Raw genomic sequence first — 18,600 nt, forward strand, 5'->3', positions numbered from 1 at the left:
CAAAAGTAGCAACATTCCATGCTGCTGAACCAGTGCAAGTAGTGGCTTTCCCCATGTCTCTCTTAACAGATTTATGGATTTTTCCTCCAGGAAATTGTCCAAACTGTTCTTAAAAACTAGCTACATTAACCACTCTTACCACCACCTATGGCAACACATTCCAGAGCTTATTTTTTTAAAAAAATCTTTATTCATTTTCATATCTTATAACAAGTGTACTCAATCCCCCAAAAAATTTTACAAATCACTTGGCATTCTTACTTATAGTCATTAGAGTATGAAAGAATCCCTCCCCACCCATCAATAATAAATCAACTAACAAATATCATATTTCCCAATCCCACCCTACATATCTCCTATATAAATAACAAGGTGTTTAAGTTGTCTGATCATTAGAATATGTAATCAATGGCCCCCAAATCTTTTTAAAATTATAATTTCCTTGCTGTATAGCAAGCACTCTCTCCATTTTATAAATATGACAAACTGAATTCCACCAAAAGGTATAATTAAGTTTAGTATAATCTCCAGTAATATGTTGAATGGCAACCCCAGTCAGTATTAATAAAAGTTTATTATTATTCGCTGAAATTGGACTCTTAAATCTCAAATATGTACCAAATAATATAGTATCATATGAAAGTAAATTCGATCACGTCTCACCTCTCCTTTCCAAGCTCCACTGGCTTCCAATAACTTCCAGAGTCCGCTTCAAATGCATCAGCCTAACCTTCAAGATCCTCCACGGCATCCTTCCTCCATTAATTCCTCTATCCTGGAATTCCTCGAATCTTAGTACCTCCAGACCTACCCAAAAATCGAAACTTTCCTTCCCCTCATTAAAAGGCATCTCCCACCCAGGAAAACTGGGGACTTCCCTCCTCTTCAGACTCACCGAGCTCTGGAATAACCTCACCTCCCCCCTTCGGAACCTGAGTGCTCTCCAACCCTTCCGCAAACACCTGAAAACCTGGCTTTTCTCTAAAATCTAATCTCTCCCCCCCTCTCACATCCTAACTCTCTAACACTCTTCTCCCCTCCGATCTTCATCTAACCCTTTCCCTGGAGTTCCTTTCTTATTACAATCCCTGTAAACCGTGCCGAGCTCCACGACCATGGAGATGGTGCGGTATAAAAACCTAAGGTTTAGTTTAGTTTAGTTTAGAAAGGGCAACATGATTTTCTAACAATGAATTAATTTGGGACCATATTAACTTCCAAAAGGCATTTATATAGGGACAGAAAAATATTAAATGATCTAAAGTCCCAACTTCTAAACTACAATGCCAGCATCTATTAGACCTAGAGCTATCCAACTTCTGTAAAGGAACTGAGGTCCAAAAAGCTCTATGCAACAAAAAGAACCAAGTCTGCCTTATAGATGCTGACCTTGTAGTTCTTATTCTCCAAGACCAAAATCGTGGCCATTGAGGCAGAAATTTGGTGCCCAATCTCAATGCTCCAAATATCCCTAAGACCATTTTTGCGTTTTTTATTCAAATATCCATACAACAATTTATACCACTGTGCGGCTTGATGACCCAAGAAATCCGCCTGAAAGCATAGGAATTCCAAACTATACTGAGAATTAAGAACTTTCCATTATCCCAGGACAAGCAGGCATGATATTCTCACATGTGGGTGACGTCATCTACGGAGCCCCAGCGCGGACAGCTTTTCAAGCAAACTTGATTGAAGTTTCAAGTTTGCTATGCTGCACCACGCATGTGCATGCCTTCTTGCCCACTAGAGGGCGTGTCCCCACCTCGTGGTCCTCAGTTCTGTTTCTTCCGCGGAGCCAGAAGCCCTGTGTGTTTTTTCGCTCCATGCTAGTGCCTTCTGTCACCGCGGCTGGGGTTGTTTTTCCTTAGTCGCTGTGTTTTCTTTGTTTTCCCTTCATTGCAATCGTGATTTTCGTCAAAAAAAAAAAAATTTGTTTTACTTTCGGCTCCGGGGGCTCCCGAGAGCCGCGGCCGCGGAACCTCGTTCGTTCCCGGACGGTTTTTGTTCATGTCACGCCCTTTGACGGGTTTTAAAAAGTGCACCCGGTGTGATCGGTTGCTTTCGATTACCTATCCCCACCGGTGGTGCTTACTCTGTCTGGGTCCAGATCACCCGACTGATTGCTCTCGGTGCTCTACATTTCAGCCTAGAGCTCTCCGCTGCCGTCGCGCTCGCATGGCGGAGCTCTTTGCTGTGGACCCAGCGGCGGGGAAGGCCTCGACGTCGGCCTCTGCTTCGGCCCCAGCCTTGACCTCGGCCTCGACTCCCTCGACCTCGCCGCGTCAGCCTTCCTCGTCAAAGCCTGCGTCCACTTCGACGAAGCCTGCCCTGGGTAAGTCCTCGCTTTCTTCTTCAGCTCCAGGTTCTGCTAAGAAGCCATCCTCGGGCTCCTCGACGGGGGCGGGTGGGTCGTCCTCGGCCCGGCCCCGCGTGTCGAAGTCGAAGTCGGGTGCTCCGCGGGAATACTCGAGACCGAGGTCACCCTCGAGGGAGCACCCGCCGGCCCCGGACTTACCATCCATGATGGCCGTACCTGTTTTTCAGGATTTGCTCCGGGCGCTGATTGCCTCGGAGCTATCCGGCGCCTTGGCGCACCTCCAACCCTCGGCCTCGGCCTCGGTGGCTCCGGCCTCGGCACCGGTACTGGCCTCGACCCCAACCGTGGCCTCGACCTCGGTAGTAGACCAGCCTGAGCGCAGTGTGCGGCCTTGGGAAAGGGTGCGCAGGGTGCGTCGGATTTCCTCGTCCTCGTCGAGGTCCTCCCGGGGTTTTTCACCCTCGGGTCAGCCTCGGGCGAAGCGTCGACCGAGGAAGCCCAAGCGACCTCGCGGGTCTCCTCTTTGACGTGGTCGTGCCGGGCCGGGGAGGGGAAACCCTGCGCGTCTCAGAGCTACGCCTAGACAATCCGAGGCTTTTCCGATCCTCCGAGGGAGGGTTGTCGAGGGACGCCTCGCCACGGAGGAGGGAGATTGCCTCGGCTCCTCGTACCCCGGGTACTTCTCAAAGGGGGTTCTCGGGGCATCGTCGGTCTCCGACCCCAACGAAGTCGGTTGGGGTGGCCTCTTGGGGGTCGGAGTCTGGAGGGGGTCGGGAGCCAGGTACTCCCGCGAGGCTTCCCCTTCCTTTATGGCAACGCGGACCTCGCGTTCCCCTTCTCCACCTGCAAAGCCCTCATCCTTCTCCAAGTTTGTTCTGGACATGGGAAGGGCTTTGGACCTAGATCTTTTACCAGGATCTCAATACACCAAGGAGTTTCTGGAGGAACAGGATCTGCCATCTCCTCGCGAATCTCCGCGTCTGCCTCTGAATAAGGTTCTTCACCAGACGTTTCTGCGGAACTTGGACTCCCCTCTGACGGTCACGGCGGTGCCTTCCAAAATGGAGTCGAAGTACCGCACAGTCCCCTGTAAGGGCTTTGAGAAAGCGCAGTTATCTCATCAGTCCTTACTCGTGGAGTCGGCTCTAAAGAAATCGAAGCCTTCTCGGGTCTCTGCAGCGGTCCCGCCCGGGCAGGAGGGGCGGACCCTGGACAAGTTTGGTCGCTGCCTCTATCACAATTCGATGATGGCAAATAGGGTCCTCAATTATGCTTTCACCTTCTCCTCTTACTTACGACATATGGTGAAGGCGATGCCCCGGTACTATGGGGTCATGCCGGATTCTCATAAGGGGGACTTTGGCAGGTTTATGGACAATTTATCTCAACTGCGTCTGTACCTTTTCCATGCCGTTTACGACGCATTTGAGTTGTCCTCCCGGGTTTCTGCCTTCGCGGTAGCTATGCGCCGTCTCGCATGGCTCCGCACGGTTGATATGGACCCGAACTTGCAGGAGCGCCTGGCCAACCTACCATGCGTGGGCTCTGAGTTTGATGAGTCCCTAGAGGCGGCGACCAAACGCCTATCTGAACATGAGCGCTCCATCGCCTCCTTGGTTCGCCCCAAACCCCGGGTGGCGGCTCCCAAGCCGTACAGACCTCCTCCGCGGCGTTATCCGCAGAAGTCTACACCGGCGTTCTCCAGACCTCCACCTCGGCGTCCCCCTCAGCAGAGCAGGGCGGCCCACCAAAAACCTCAGGCGCAGGGGGCTTCCAAGCCGGCGCCGTCTTTTTGACGTGCTGAGCGCGGACCCCCTCCACGCTTTCGCCGACACCGCTCCCCTTCAGGGGGCGTTTACGGGCCTTCCATCCGATTTGGGCTCGGGTCACTTCGGACGCGTGGGTACTCCGTGTCATATCGGAGGGCTACTCGCTAAACTTCTTGACTGCACCGCCAGAAAATCTGCCAGGCGCGTCTCTTTCCAACCGAACCCAGCTTCCTCTCCTCTGGGAAGCCAGAGCCTTGTTGAGCCTTCGGGCAGTGGAGCCGGTACCCCCCCTCACAACGGGGACGGGGTTTTTACTTCCGTTACTTTTTGGTTCCAAAGAAGACCGGGGACTTGCGTCCCATTCTGGACCTCCGGAAGCTCAACAAGTTCCTGGTCTGGGAGAAGTTCCGTATGTTGTCGCTTCCGGTTCTGTACCCTCTGTTGGAGGAAGGGGACTGGATGTGCTCCCTGGACTTGAAAGCAGAATATACTCACATTCCAGTGCATCCCGCCTTCCGCAAGTTTTTACGGTTCCAGGTGGGGGAGTTACACCTTCAGTATCGGGTCCTCCCCTTCGGGCTGGCGTCGTCTCCTCGAGTCTTCACGAAGTGTATGGTGGTAGTCGCGGCTGCCCTGAGATCTCAGGGGCTTCAGGCCTTTCCCTACCTGGACGATTGGCTGATCAAGGCATCATCCAGGGAGGGGGTTATCTCAGCGACCCAACAGACTATCATCTTCCTTCAACGTCTGGGGTTCGAAGTGAACTTTCCCAAATCTCAGCTGTGCCCTGCTCAATCCCTTCAGTTTATCGGGGCCGTGCTGGACACGGTTCGCCTTCGTGCGTTCCTCCCCCCTCCGAGGTTGGAGGCTCTGCTTCGACTGTGCCGTCAGATTTCACTGCAGCGCTCCGTCTTAGCGCACCATCTGATGATTCTACTTGGCCACATGGCGTCGACGGTTCATGTCACACCGTTCGCCCGATTGCACCTGAGGCTCCCTCAATGGACCTTGGCCTCCCAGTGATGTCAAGATCGGGACCCGCTCTCCTTTCCTGTAACAGTGACTCCTTCCTTGAGACGCTCGCTCCGTTGGTGGACCAACTCTTCCAATCTTTCCGGGGGTTTACTCTTTGTCGTCCCTCCGCATTGCAAGGTCCTGACCACGGACTCTTCGGAGTACGCGTGGGGGGCTCATCTCGACGGTCTACGGACTCAAGGTCTATGGTCAGCGGAGGACCGTCTTTGTCACATCAATGTGTTGGAGCTTCGTGCCATTTTTCTGGCAGCTCCAGCGTTCTGCCACCTGCTGCACGATCAGGTAGTCCTCGTGCGGACGGACAACCAAGTGGCAATGTACTATGTGAACAAGCAAGGGGGGACGGGCTCTTGGTCTCTGTGCCGGGAAGCCCTGCGCCTTTGGGAATGGGCGGTCTCCCAGAACATCTTCCTGTGGGCGGTTTACATTCAGGGAGAGAAGAATTGTCTGGCTGACAAACTCAGTCGTCTTCTCCAGCCGCACGAGTGGTCGCTAAACTCCCGAGTTCTGCATGAGGTCTTCAACCGCTGGGGGACGCCTCAGGTGGATCTGTTTGCCTCCTCGGAGACTCGCAAACTGCCCCTCTATTGTTCTCGGATGTACTCCCCGGACCGTCTTGAGGCCGATGCCTTTCTTCTCGACTGGGGAGGGAGGTTCCTTTATGCGTTTCCTCCTTTCCCTCTGATTTTGAGGACGTTGGTTGATCTCAAGTCGTCCAGAGCCACTATGATTCTCATTGCGCCTCATTGGCCTCGTCAGCACTGGTTCTCCCTTCTCCTTCAACTCAGTGTCAGGGAGCCTCTGCTTCTGCCTGTTTTTCCCTCTCTGCTGTCTCAGAGTCGGGGTTCGCTGTTGCATCCCAATCTTCAGTCCTTACATCTGACGGCTTGGTTCCTTTCCCCTTGACTTCGGTTTCTGTTTCTCAGTCGGTCAGGGAGGTGTTGGAAGCCTCGCGCAAGGTCTCAACTCGGCTTTGTTATTCCCAGAAGTGGACCAGATTTTCATCCTGGTGTTCCTTGCACCATCTGGATCCGAGTTCGGTTCCGGTGTCTTCGGTTCTGGAATATTTGTTGCATTTATCCAAGTCTGGGCTGAAGACGACTTCCATTCGAGTGCATCTTAGTGCTATTGCTGCTTTCCATCGGCATCTTGAGGGTCGGTCTCTCTCTCTTCATCCTCTGGTGACTCGTTTCATGCGGGGTCTTGTGAATGTTCATCCCCCTCTGAAACCTCCTCCTGTAGTTTGGGATCTCAATGTGGTTTTGGCTCAGTTGATGAAACCTCCTTTTGAGCCTATTGACAAATCTCATCTTAAGTTTCTCACTTGGAAGGTGATTTTTCTGATTGCACTCACCTCTGCTAGGCGAGTTAGTGAGTTGCAGGCTTTGGTTGCGGACCCACCTTTTACTGTGTTCCATCATGATAAGGTGTTTCTTTGCACCCATCCTAAATTTTTGCCGAAGGTTGTGTCTGATTTCCACTAGAGAGCTGCACGGGAACGGGGACGACGGGAATCCCGCGGGACCCGCGGGTTCCCCCTTCGGGTCACGGGGATCCTGTGGGGACGCCCCCTAGGGTCACGGGGATCCCGTGGGGACGCCCCCTAGGGTCGCGGGGATCCCGTGGGGACGCCCCCTAGGGTCGCGGGGATCCCGTGGGGACGCCCCCTAGGGTCGCGGGGTTCCTGCGGGGCTGGATGCACTCAGTCGCGCGGCTCTTCTTCTCCCTACCTTCTCTGCTTGCAGCACAGAGCCGAACGGAAGTCTTCCCAACGTCAGCGCTGACGTCGGAGGGGAGGGAGGGCTTAAACAAAGCCCTCCCTCCCTCCGACGTCAGCGCTGACGTCGGGAAGACTTTCGTTTGGCTCTGTGCTGCAGGCAGTGCAGGTAAGGAGGAGAGTAGCCTCGAGGTTCGAGTGGCTACCAAGGGAGGGGGCGGTCCGCCCCACCCCGCCACACCCCGCCCCGGTTGCAGCACAGCCGGCCAGGTCCCCTTACTTTTGTGGCACTTCCCCGACTGACCGACAACAGCCCCGGTCCGACAATCCTCCCTGCCCTGTAGCCGCGAATCTAAATTATCTTCTTACAGCAGCTGTAATAAGGTAATTTAGAATCGCGGTTAAGGGCAGGGAGGTTTGTTGGACCGGGGCTGTTGTCTGTCGGTCGGGGAAGTGCCACAAAAGTAAGGGGACCTGGCCGGCTGTGCTGCACCCGGGGCGGTAGAGAAGGAGGGGGGAGAAGGACGCTGAAAGGCCATGGGGAAGACGGGAGGGAGGGGGGGGGAAGGACTCTGAAAGCACTTGAAGACAGAGGAGGGAGAAGGACGCTGGAAGCACATGGGGAATACAAAGGGGTGGAGAAGGACGCTGAAAGGCCATGGGAAGGGCGGGGGGGGGAAGGACTCTGAAAGCACTTGTGGAAGACAGAGGGGGGAGAAGGATGCTGAAAGCACATGGGGAAGACAAAGGGGTGGAGAAGGACGCTGAAAGGACATGGGGAAGACAGAGAGGGAGAAGGACGCTGAAAGGACATGGGGAAGACAGAGGGGGGAGAAGGACGCTGACAGGACATGGGGAAGATGGGGGGAGAAGGACGCTGAAAGGAAATGGGGAAGAGAGAGTAGGAAGAAGACGCTGGCAGGGAAGAAGACAGATGCCAGACTATGGGGGGAGCGGAGAGAAGAAGATGGGTGCCAGACCAATTTGGAAGGGGGAAGAAAGGGAGAGGCACAGTAACAGAGCAAATGGAAGATGCAGAAGGAAGAGAGACAGTGGATGGAAGGAATTGAATGAGAACATGAGGAAAGCAGAAACCAGGCAACAAAGGTAGGAAAAGAATTATATTTCTTTTTTTTTATTTTGCTTCAGGATAAAATAGTATATTAGTTGTGTTGATAAAAATTTATAAACATTAGAGGCTCTGGTAGAAACCCGTTTGCAAAGTATGTATTCTTCCCAATTAATATTTTCAAATTAATAAAGTCTTTTTGCTTATTTGTAAATGGGTTTCTACCAGAGCCTTTAATTCAGTAGCATAATTAAATGAAATAACTATTTCTGAAGTTTATAGGGACGGGTGGGGACGGAGGGGATTCCTCGCGGGGACGGGTGGGGACGGAGGGATTCCTCACAGGGACGGGTGGGATTCCTCACGGGGACGGGTGGGACTTTGGCGGGGACGGGTGGGATTTCTGTCCCCGCGCAACTCTCTAATTTCCACCTCAATCAGTCCATTGTTCTTCCGGTGTTCTTTCTGAAGCCTCACTCACATCCTGGCGAGGTGGCGCTTCACACGCTTGACTGTAAGAGGGCATTGGCTTTTTATCTTCAACGCACTCAGTCTCATCGGAAGGTTCCTCAATTGTTTTTGTCCTTCGACCCTAATCGGTTGGGACGTCCTGTTTCCAAGCGCACCTTGTCCAACTGGTTGGCTGCTTGTATTTCTTTTTGCTACGCTCAGGCTGGTCTCGCGCTGCATGGTCGGGTCACGGGACATAAAGTCCGAGCGATGGCAGCTTCTGTTGCTTTCCTCCGGTCTACTCCAGTGGAGGACATCTGCAAGGCTGCCACTTGGTCTTCGGTTCATACTTTCACCTCCCACTACTGTCTGGATACGTTGTCCAGGAGCGACGGCCGGTTTGGCCAGTTGGTTTTGCGTAACCTTTTTTCCTAAATTGCCATCCTCCCACCTGCCCTTTTTTGGTTGGCTTGGAGGTCACCCACATGTGAGAATATCATGCCTGCTTGTCCTGGGATAAAGCACAGTTACTTACCATAACAGGTGTTATCCAGGGACAGCAGGCATATATTCTCACAACCCACCCTCTTCCCCGGGGATGGCTTCTTTGCTGGCTATGGAACTGAGGACCACGAGGTGGGGACGTGCCCTCTAGTGGGTAAGAAGGCATGCACATGCGTGGTGCAGCATAGCAAACTTGAAACTTCAATCAAGTTTGCTTGAAAAGCTGTCCGCGTTGGGGCTCCGTAGATGACGTCACCCACATGTGAGAATATATGTCTGCTGTCCCTGGATAACACCTGTTACGGTAAGTAACTGTGCTTTCAGGGAACCCCTCCTGAATAGCCTGCTTCAATTGCAACCACTTAAAATTTTGTGATTTATTTAAACCATATTTATGTTGCAATTGTGAAAAACTAAGCAGCAACCCATTTAGAACAACATCATTTAAAGTCCGTATACCTGCAATAATCCAATGTTTCCAAACGATTTTAAATCCGCCAATTTTTAATCTTGGAGTTTAGCCAAATGGATTGATTTAATGATTTAGAAATTGGATCTGGTGATAAATTACTAACAACGTAAAGTGCTCCAGGTATCTTTCAAAATTCTATTTTCTTTATATTTCCTGGGCATATTTATACTAATAAGATGAGACAAATGCAAAGGAAACAGGAGCCGCCATTCTAAATATAACCAGTCTGGAACATTTTCCATAAGATCTGGGAGGATCCAATACATACCCTGTCTTAAAATATAGGCTTGATGGTACCTATAAAAATTTGGAAAATTTACCCCTCCCTCCACAATTGTTTTTTGTAAAGATACTAAAGCAATTCTAGGTCTTTTACCCAACCAAACAAATTTAGTAAGAATACCATTTAACCTTTTGTAAAATGACCCCTGAAAAAAAACTGGTATCATACTCATTTGATAACAAACCACAGGCAATATCATCATTTTAATCGTTTGAACTCTTCCCCACCAAGAAAGATGTAAAGGATTCCATTGCTCACACATCTCTGTTATTTTCTTTAATAAAACTTTTTCATTCTCCTTCACTGTGTCCTCTATTGAGTTTTTAATCATAATAACTAAGTATTTTAATCTATCTTCTTTCCAAATAAATGAGAATGAGTCGAATAATCCTTTGGTACAATGAACATTAAGCGGGAGAACTTCAGACTTACTCCAATTGATCTTATATCCAGAAAATTTTCCAAACTTCTCTATTAATTCAAGTAAAAAAGGAATGGTAATTTCTGGTTCTCTCAAATAAAGCAGTATATCATCCACATAAGCAGAGTTTGAATTCCCAATTCGAATAAGGAATGCCTCGTATCCCCTTTGCCTGATTGATGGCTATTAACAAGGGTTCAAGAACAACATCAAAGAGCAATGGAGATAAAGGACAACCTTGTCTAATCCCCCTTAGCAAGCTAAATCTATCTGACATACTATTATTAATATATAATCTTGCACCAGGAGAGCTATACAATGTCTGAATCATTTAAATAAAACCAGAACCTATACCAAACCATTCCAAAGCCTGGTACATAAAAGTCCACTCAACTCTATCAAAGGCTTTTTCTGCATCCAAAGATATCATAAAAGCCGGATCATTCATATTTTTTTGTTAAATTTAGAGAGTGAAAAGCTAATCTGGTATTATTCGAAGAATGTCTCTTAGCAACAAATCCTGTTTGGTGAGTATCAATAATAAAAGGGAGAGCTTTAGCCAAACGCAAAGCCAATACTTTAGCAATAAGTTTTCCATCTACATTTATTAATGAGATAAGGCTGTAGTTTGAAACCAAACTAGAATCTCTGGTTTTGGCAAAACAATAATTAATCAGCCATAGTACCTGTAATGCAACCTTTATTCAGTTGATAATGATATAATTTTAACAAATATGGCAAAAGAGTAAATTGAAATGATTTATAAAACTCAACAGTATAACCATCACCACCTGGAGTGGATCCAACTCTAAGAGATTTCAATGCTATTTCTAATTCTTTTAAAGATATAGGATCTTCTAAACTCCTTTTTATATGATTGTCAGGTTTGTTGGTGGGGTCACTTGAGAGGCGCCCTTACAAACGCTTAGTTTGGTGTCATCGGCGAATAATGTTATTTTACCTCGCAGCCAAGGCAGAAGCCAAGTCTCTTATAAAGATGTTGAATAGGATCGGGCCCAGGACCGAGCCCTGTGGCACTCCACTGATTACCTCCGTCATTTCAGAGGGGGTGACGTTCACCACTACCCTCTGAAGCCTACCTCCAAGCCAGTTCCCAACCCATTTCGTCAATGTGTCGCCCAAGCCTATAGAACTCATCTTGCTCAGCAACCTGCGGTGTGGTACGCAGAGGGGAGACATGATAGAGATGTTCAAATATGTTACTGGCCGTATTGAGGTGGAAGAAGACATCTTTTTCCTCACAAGACCTAAGGCGACAAGAGGGCATCCGCTAAAAATCAGGGATGGGAGATTTCATGGTGACACTAGGAAGTATTTCTTCACTGAAAGGGTGGTTGATCGATGGAATGATCTTCCACTTCAGGTAGTAGAGGCCAACAACGTGCTCAATTAAGAATAAATGGGATAAACATGTGGGTTCACTTTGAGGAAGTGCTTAGGGGGGTGGGTTATTCAAGTGGGCAGACTTGGGCCAACGGCCCTTTTCTGCCGTCATACTCTATGTTTCTATGTCCAGGCAGGTTGACTTGCTGGCCCCCAACCTGTCCACCAGAAATCCACAGGATTAGGCAAGGCACCCCCAAGGCTCTTCTTGCATATTTCTGGGAATCAAATCAGTGTTGTCAAGGTGCCCCCAGGGTAAAAAGGGGGATCAGCATGAGAAAGTGTCCCCTCAAGCTCAAAGTCCCAGGCCAACAAAGGGAGTGCCCCCCAGCAGCCAAGACAGCAACAGGTCATGGGGCAGTAGAGATTGGAAAGCCACCACCTCCGTCCAGCTGGGTGAGATAATCCTGGGCTGCCAACGGCGAATCAAAAAGGCAAGTGGAGCCACCATGGGAGACACAAAGAAGAGTAGGTTAAAGCAGAGCAAATTGGATCTGATGAGTGAACAGGGTAGAACAGATAAGAGCTGAATCGCCAGCGCTGTTGAGCCACATTGGGGGAATAGTCCTGAAAACATAGAACTTTACGGTTCTCATAGGTTAGTTTATGACCCCCCGTAGCGCCTGCAAAATAGAGATCTTGTGGGCAAAGTTGAGCATCCGGAGAATGACAACCCGTGGTCTGGTCTCAGTATCACACCAAGCCCCAACCCGAAAGCGGCCCAACTCCGAGAGCCCCAGGGACTCCGGTATCCAGTGCTCAAAAAAAGTCCGTAACTCAGACTCCACCAATGTCTCGGGTAGCCCGACAAAGCGGAGATTATTCCTCCGAGCCCGATTTTCAAGCTCATTCACTTTGTTCTCCAGGGCCTCCAGACGCTTCAACTGCTGCTGATGAGACTGCTCCACTCCACTCACGTGGTCCTCCACATCGCCAACTCGGCGCTGGAAATGCTCCAAATCCCGGCTAACGCCATCCAGCTTCCCCTGCAGCCGTTCCAATTTATCGTCAAGGGGTTGAAGCCATTTTTCCAGGATGGACTCGAGCTGCCGTGACCTCCATTGTAATCTCCGCGACCCATGAAGGAGAAGCGGAGGGCCCCGCCGGGCTGGAAGCCGTCGCCATCTTGTCCTCCTGGAGTAGGTCCCGGTCTCGCTGTGGGTGCACTGATGTCATCACCATAAAGCGCCGAGAATCTCATCAAGATGGAGAATTAGAAGGCTTTGAGCAAGCGCAGATGCATGCTCAAGGCCCAGCAGAGGCAGGAAGTTCTTCAAGTGGCACCGGCACATCCTGTGGGCTGCTTGCCAGTGCCAGACGGGGGTAAGTTTCAAGTTGTTCGGGCGGGGGGGGGTTTGCCGGTTCATGCAGGGGGGCCTTTGCAAGCGGGGAGGAGCGATGCCAATTCTAGGGGGGTGCTCGCAAATCGAGTCAACACTCGGTTTGCGTGAATGTTTTGCTCGTCTTGCAAAACATTCGCAAACCAGGTTACTCGCAAACCAAGGTTTGACTGTATGTTATTCAAAAGAAAAGATGGAGTTGCATATTACTAAGCTGTCACAGTCTCTGTGGCAACCACTTGTTACAATTTAGTTACTTTATGACAGCAGGGCTTATGAATTATTCGTGCAGGTGACTATGGTACTTATAAGAATCTATAAACTTTTGTTTTCTTTACAGTCCATGGCTGCTTTAAATACAATTAAAAGCAGCAACACCCCCTATCTTGCTTCTTGACCTCTGAAGATTGGTTTACTTCTGATTTCATTAAGAGGCTGGATTCACTGATATTTTTTACAGAAACCTCTGCTCTAAAATTCAGTTATGACAATCGTGGCATCAACCAAAATACCTGTTTCAGATATTTTTTACACAGGTTTACACTTCAGGTTTTCACAATGCTAACTACAGCTTACAGCTTCCCTGAATAGGTTTTGCACTGGAAAACAGGACTCCTGAATAGCAAACACTGTTTAACTCACTCACTCTAAAATATATTGACAATTGTATGAAGCTCCTATTCAGTTAACCCTTACTTCTGTAATCTTAGTTTTACCAGGCAGATTCTATTTCTTGAACAGTTTTTTTTTTTAATAACATGAAGAATGAACATTTACAATTGATGACTTCAAGGCAGTTCAACTTTGTCGCAGAATCTTCTTACTCTACCAGCCCTTCCTATTCAAAAAGGGAGTTGGGAGTGTATCCACACTTTATGGAAATAACAGTTTCTCCAGTCTTAGATATAAAACTAAGCTGTGTTAGATTGTTAGAAACAAAGGTAGATAAGTTGGTGGGAGAGCTCAGGTTCTCATAAAGCCATGAGGTCTTCTTACAAATAAGGCAACTATTCTCTCTCAGACTGAAAGGCCATCTTAAGCTCTGTAGATGCAGCCTAGCTCTCTAGGAGAAGCAAAGTCCTCTGGGGATTTAAGTCCAAAGAACACACCTTACTTATACATCTTAACATAACAAACTTGTTCTTATATAAGAAACTGAACAAATGGTCATATAAAATGGATAAAAAAAATCATTTAAGTGGGGTGTAGTGTAACAGCAACATTAAATAAGCTAAGTTGCTTAATTCGTTAAGGAGATATGAACTATACAATGAATTATATAATGAATGATACAATTAATTGAAAGAGAAATAAAATGCTAATATATCAAAACAGTGGAGAATATTTATGAAAATATATTTTATTTTATTCTATTTAATTAATTTATTGGATTATCAGCAGTCGATTAGATTACTAGCAGAAAAAAAGTAATAGAAAAAATACAAAAGATAGAAAAAAAAAATTAATAGCACAATTGGGTGAACCAATGAAGAGTGAAACTACACTGTACTGCATCAGGCAGGTGGTATTCTGAGACTTCCCAAGTGTAGTCTAAGTATCTTTTCAATAGATGGTGGCATGATACAGTGAAATAATTTATATTTGAATTATTTTTATACAGTTTTGAGTGCCCAAGTTTTGTGCTATTATCCATATAAAGTGGGGGCAGAACACTCACAATGAATATGCATGAGATAATTTATATAAAATGAAGATACGAGTAGTGCATACAAATGTATATTATGCATAATTAGCATGGATATCCTGAAAACCTGACTAGCTGGATGAAACAAAGAAGCAAAGCGATACACATCTGGCAAAAGCAGAAGAGGAAGTGGCTAGAAATTTTAAAAAGGGAGAAATTTTTTCAGGTATATTAGTGAAAGGAGGAAGACTAAAATGGAATTGTGAGACTGAAACTATGAACCACTACAGGAAGCATAAGGAAAAAGCAAACGTGCTAAACAAATACTTGTATTCATAGAAGAAAATCTTTGAGGACCGCTAATGGCTGGCAAAGTTACACATGAGAATGGAATGGATACCGCACCATTCATGGAAGAAAGTGTTTATGAACAACCTGAAAATCTGAAGGTGGACAAAACCATGGGACAGGATGGGATCTCATGGAGCTGAGGGAGCTCAGAGAGGAGGGTCCTCAAGATTTGTTCAATAAATCCTTGGAGAGAAGAGAGGGTCCATATGATTGGAGAAGAGTGGCTGTGGTCCCCTCTTCACAAAGTGGTCACAGAGATTAACCAGGAAACTACAGGCTGGTAAGCCTCACTTCAGTTATTGAAAAAATAATGGAAGTGTTGCTGAAGGAAAGGATAGTGAATTTTCTAGAATCTAATGGGTTACAAGATACAATGGAACAAAGTTTTACTACAGGTAAATAATGCCAAACAAATCTGATTGAATTCTTTGATTGGGTGACCAGAAAACTAGATGGGATTTACTTAGATTCCAGCAAAGTGCAGAGTAATGCACTTGAGGAATTGAAATCCAAAGGAGCTGTTTTTGTTAGATGAGAGGCTTATTTACATGGATGGGGAAAGGGACCTTGGGATGATAAGTCTGAGGATATGAAGGCAATAAAACAGCGTGAGAAGACTGTGATTGTAGCTAAAAGGATGCTAGGCTGTATAGAGAGGTGTAACCAGCAGAAAAAAGGTGTTGATGCCCCTGTTCAAATCATTGATGAAGCCTCACTTGGAGTACTGTTCAGTTTTAGAGGCCGATCTGGCTAAGGATATAAGAATACCTGAAGCAGCCCAGAGGAAGGTGATGAAAATATGGAGTTTGCGCCAGAAGATGTAAGAGAAGGGACTGAAAGACTTGACTAAATATGTATACTCTAGAGGAGAGGAAGAACAGGGAAGAAATAATACGAGATATTAATGTAGAACCAAATTTTTTCCAGAGAAGTAAAAATGGTAAAACTAGAGGGTATAAATTGAGTTTTTGGGGTGGTAGACTTAGGAGTAACGTTAGGAAATTCTCTTTCATGGATAAGCTGGTTGATGCCTTGAATCCCCTCCCAAGGTGGTAGAGATGAAAATGGTGACAATTTTAAAAAGTGTGGGATGAACACAGGATCTCTAATTCAAAAATGAATGGTATAAATTGAACTAAGGCCAGTCCTGGGCTGATGTACACTGTGTCTCATTTATGGAAATACTGTTTAGGTTGAGCTGGGGAGGGCTTCAGTAGGAACTCCAGTAATTTGGAACATGAGGACAATTACGAAATTATAAAGTTTGTAACTATTGGGCAAATTGGTTGGCTCATGCAGGTCTGTATCTACTGTCATTTACCATAGTCAAATGTGAAGCTAAGTAGACTCAAAAGTCTGATCTTCCAACATAGTGCAATACTTGCAACGAGTTTCAATAGTTGGGAAGACTGTTTGTTAGTATAGTACAGTGTGTGTGTGTATATATATATATATATATATATATATATATATATATATATATATATATATATATATATATATATATATATATATATATATATATATATAATAAAAAGCTAGCCGTGCATGCGCACTCCTATTTGCGTGTTCCGTGCGCTGTAGGTCTGTGGCCACAGGAGTGCGCATGCGCGCCTACCTGTGACAGTACCCGGCACTCTTGGACTCAGGCCTTCCTGCTCTTCAACTCCTCCGAATCCTTTCATAAACGGCGACCGCCGAGGGAGTCCGCACCACCCGTCGTGGCCTCCCCCGAGGTGAGGCCGAGCTGCGTACTGACCTCTCTGACAGGTCGTGCCGGTGCGACAGCCACATGTAGGTCTGTCTCTGCAGCAGCTTCAGCGCCGAGGTCAGCACCATGGCACGCCAGGCATATCCCTGCCTCCCCCGCTGCTGGGCTCGGATTCCTGGGGGCCGGCAGCGCGAGCCGCCTGGCCGGTGCTTAGGCCCCGCCTCCCCGCTTCCACCCGACACGGCGCCGCCAGACCCGGACAGCTTCACACGAGGAAATAACATTAGGGCCCGACACTCACAGACCCGCGAGCAAGACCGATCCTGGAAGAGAAAGGGAAAGCGAGGCAGAAAATGGGTGAGAACAGGAGAGCAAAACAGTGAGAGGGGGCAAAAGGGGAAGGGAAGGAAGAGTGGGAGAAACCCCGGCCAAAACCAAAAATAAAAACAACCACTGCCACAGAGGGGGAAAGGGACGCTTCCATTTGTGGCAGGGAAGGGTGGGGCTTCGTGGTGGATTAATAGGCTCCAGGGACATGGGAGAAAAGGGGGCTGGAAGCTGAAAGGAAAAAATGGGAGAAGAGGGCTGGGGGGGGGGGGCTAAAAAATGAGTTTGGAGCTGGGGCTGAAAATAGGGGACATGTGAAGGAAGGAGGCTTTAACAGACTTAAACACTAGAGGGGATCAGGAGCGACATGCACAGCAGGGGCTTAGAGGGCAAGAGAGCTGCAGTTGGAGAGACTGAGGAAGGGAATGTTCAGATAAAGAACAGACTGAAGAAGGAATAAAATTTTTTAAAAAAGAGACACCTACAGGGAAACACAGGATCAGGAGCATACAGAGAAAACAGAAGTTTGAAGGAATCAGGAACATATACAAAAAGGAGAGCAGAGACCCCTGCAAGAAGAGAAAAATAGCAAAGAGACTGGGGATGAGAAAGAGAGCCGAGATGCTTGCAGGGAGAAAAAGCTAGGCAGTAATGTTACAGCTTGACAGTGCAGAGTGAGGAAGAAAGCAGAGACAGTGCTACACAGGGAAATGGAGGGAGGAAAGAGACAGAAAGAAAAAGACAGACAGACATATATTCTAGCACCCATTAATGTAACGGGCTTAACAACTAGTATGTATATATATATATATATATATATATATATATATATATATATATATATATATATACATACACACACACACTATATATATATTTTAATATCCTATCTACAAGATTTTTTTTCACCCCAAAATCAAAGATATATATTAAATATTAAGACTGGGAAATCCGGGGCACACCACAAGAAAATGTTGAGGAGAGGTCGATGCTACTTTCAACCTTGCCTGCACCACATGGAATACCATTCCATTTGCAAAATATTGTGATGCACCAGATCAAATATAGGTGTATGGTTTAGTTGCACCGCAAAACCCTGCGGGTGCTTATCCAAAGAACTTAGGAAAGTTCTGGCAGCTTCACTGACCTCTGCAATACTTCTTTAGATGTATGAACAGTCAGAGAGGACTAGAGAAGAGCTTAATATGGTCCCTCTTCATAAATGTGGAAATAAGGAGGTTGGGAACTACAGGCCAGTTAGTCTGATCTCTGTGGTGAGTAAACAGAGGATAGTGAGGTTTTTGGAATTCAGTGGAATGCAGGATCCAAGGCAGCATGGTTTTACTAGAGGTAGACTTGTCAGACAAATCTGATAAATTTATTTGGGTAATCAAGAGAGCTGGATCGTGTGTTAGCAAAGCCTTTGACAGTTCTGCTTAATTTGTAAATTAACTGAGTGCCCTAAAGTGACTGTGTTTGGAAACTAGTTAAGTGGAAGGTAACAAAGGTATATTACCAGAGGAAAGGTATGTTACCAGTGGTATACCCCATAGTATACCAGTATACCCCAGGTCCCCAGTCTTTTGAATATTTTTGTAAGCAATATTGCAGAAGAGCTGTCTAATAACGGTTTGATTCGTTGTCGATAATACTAAACTCTGCAATAATACCTGTGAAGGTGTGGATAAAATGAGGAAGGATTTAGTGAAGCTTAAAGAATGGTCTAGAATTTGGCAACTAATATTTAATACAAAAAAATGTAGGGTCATACATTTGGGCTAC

The sequence above is a fragment of the Geotrypetes seraphini genome, chromosome 1 (assembly GCF_902459505.1).
Source record: "Geotrypetes seraphini chromosome 1, aGeoSer1.1, whole genome shotgun sequence".
Classification (NCBI taxonomy): domain Eukaryota; kingdom Metazoa; phylum Chordata; class Amphibia; order Gymnophiona; family Dermophiidae; genus Geotrypetes; species Geotrypetes seraphini.